The sequence below is a fragment of the Acyrthosiphon pisum genome, chromosome X (genome assembly GCF_005508785.2).
Source record: "Acyrthosiphon pisum isolate AL4f chromosome X, pea_aphid_22Mar2018_4r6ur, whole genome shotgun sequence".
NCBI classification, from domain to species: Eukaryota; Metazoa; Arthropoda; class Insecta; order Hemiptera; family Aphididae; genus Acyrthosiphon; species Acyrthosiphon pisum.
The window spans coordinates 118572947-118575115 of NC_042493.1; positions in this window are offsets into that span (position 1 = coordinate 118572947).

The window sequence follows — 2169 nt, forward strand, 5'->3', positions numbered from 1 at the left end:
AATATTATAGGCATACCGTTTATGTATAATATTAATACACAGGCTGTATAACAGGAAGACCTGACATATGAAATAACATTTGTTCTAATCGATATTTAAAAATTTATTTTATATATATAATTTATATTTAGGGAATTCGCTAACATGAGTATATATCTTAAATTGTTTATTAATCATATAATGTTAACAAATTTTGTCAAACGTTTTAATAGCAAAATTGTTTTTCTGGTCTTCTCATTGTTACACCCTGTGTAATATACTGTTAGTATATTTAATCAATGGTAATACATTTACATTATATACTCGAGTATGTACTAATATGATATAGGTACGCGTACATCTTCTGCATATTATGTATTTAAGATAACGAGTCCCATAGGTACAATGCTTAACAAAGATAAAAAATAATATTTTTTTGTTTATATATTATTTAGGGTTGCCATTAGATAAAATAAAATAGTCATAACGATCGAATATAAATTTAGAACTGCATTTTATATTTGGTCAAAACCAGCCAAATTACCGAGCTACAAATCTGTGTAGTTTACATTTAACGGAGTACCTAATAGAGACGTTGTAGACCCAGACATCCAGTCAAGGAGCTAATAATTTATTTCCTGGGGTGCTGGAAGTAGCAGATACTTTTTGTTATATATGGGCTAGTACTTATCCAAAAGCGTCTGTTATTACTCAGATAAAAAATTTAATTTAACATATAACATTGCTACAGTAGCACATATTTAAATTTTTAAGGTTCTCTCAGTATTTTTATATATACGTACGAAAAGTTCTAAATAAAATAATTGTGTGAAGTTTTGAGTACCTAATCAACACCATATCGCAGTATTGTATAATGTAATGAGTAGGTATGGTATAGGTACCTATATAAATATAAACAAATTTAAGACTTAAAATTTCACGTCATGCAATAAAGTGTTAATAAAACAAAAATTAAACGCATTGATAAATAGTAACATACCAACATAATATTGTATACCTATTGTATACCTAATTCTCAAAATACTCAAAAAAGTATTTATTCAAATTATCAATTTAAAAAAAATAATTCAAATATTTTTGATTTTTAGGTAAAATTTATTGGTCTATAGTAAATGAATTTAAAATTTACATTTTTAGATATTATTTCAGTATGGTATTTTTAAATGTAAATATAGGTATAAATTAATTTACTTTCATTATTTTACTATAGGGAGTGTGTATAGTTACATATTAATATTTACTTGCTTAAGCTTAAAGAAATAAACATAAGATATTAATACCTTTGGTTATATAATTGCACAATTAATTAGTAGTTATGATAAATTAGATACCTAGGGTGTTAAAAATAAATAGATTAATAAATTTTAAAATAAATTCTTTTTATTAGGTATTAGGTACAACTCGCGGCGCAGTTTGGGAACAGCTGGCTTATACAATATACGTACAACTTAATTTTTGTTAGTCCTTTACTAAGTCCTCATGAACATTTAATGTACCTATGAATGAGTTGATGAATAATTGTCGTTTTTAAAAATCTCTCATTTCTTGAAGTAGTATATTCTCTAACCAGCGAACTCTATATTTCTTGGTTATACATTTTTAAATCAAACTTTCAATACAATATTATTATAATTATTAATCTATATGATTCTGATTGTTTGATGACAAAAGATTCCCCTATAGATGTTACTAGTTATTACTATTATTAATTTATATCTTTATTAAATGCTAAATTAAAAATAAATATAATTACACAGTGTACAATGATTAGTATATAATTCTTGAAATCCATATAATGTATCAAATGCAATTCTATGGTGGTTCATGAGTGATTCTAAAAATTGTAGGTACCTACAATAAATTCCAAATTAATCATATCATAATATTTATTAGGTAACACGTTATACATCAACAACAAACCGTGGTACTATCATAGAAATATAATAGTATACTTTAGAAGTTTCAAGTACCCATAAATAATATTATACAATCACAACAAAATAACTAAAATAGTTATCCTAGGTTTTTAATATGTAATTTCGTCCAAATTTGTACTTAAAATGACTATAAAAATAAACTGCGTAAATGTATTTTTTAGATTTTTTGGTAACAGAATTAATTTACTTACGTGGAATCTTGTTTTAAATTTTCAATTCTGAGATACCAAAA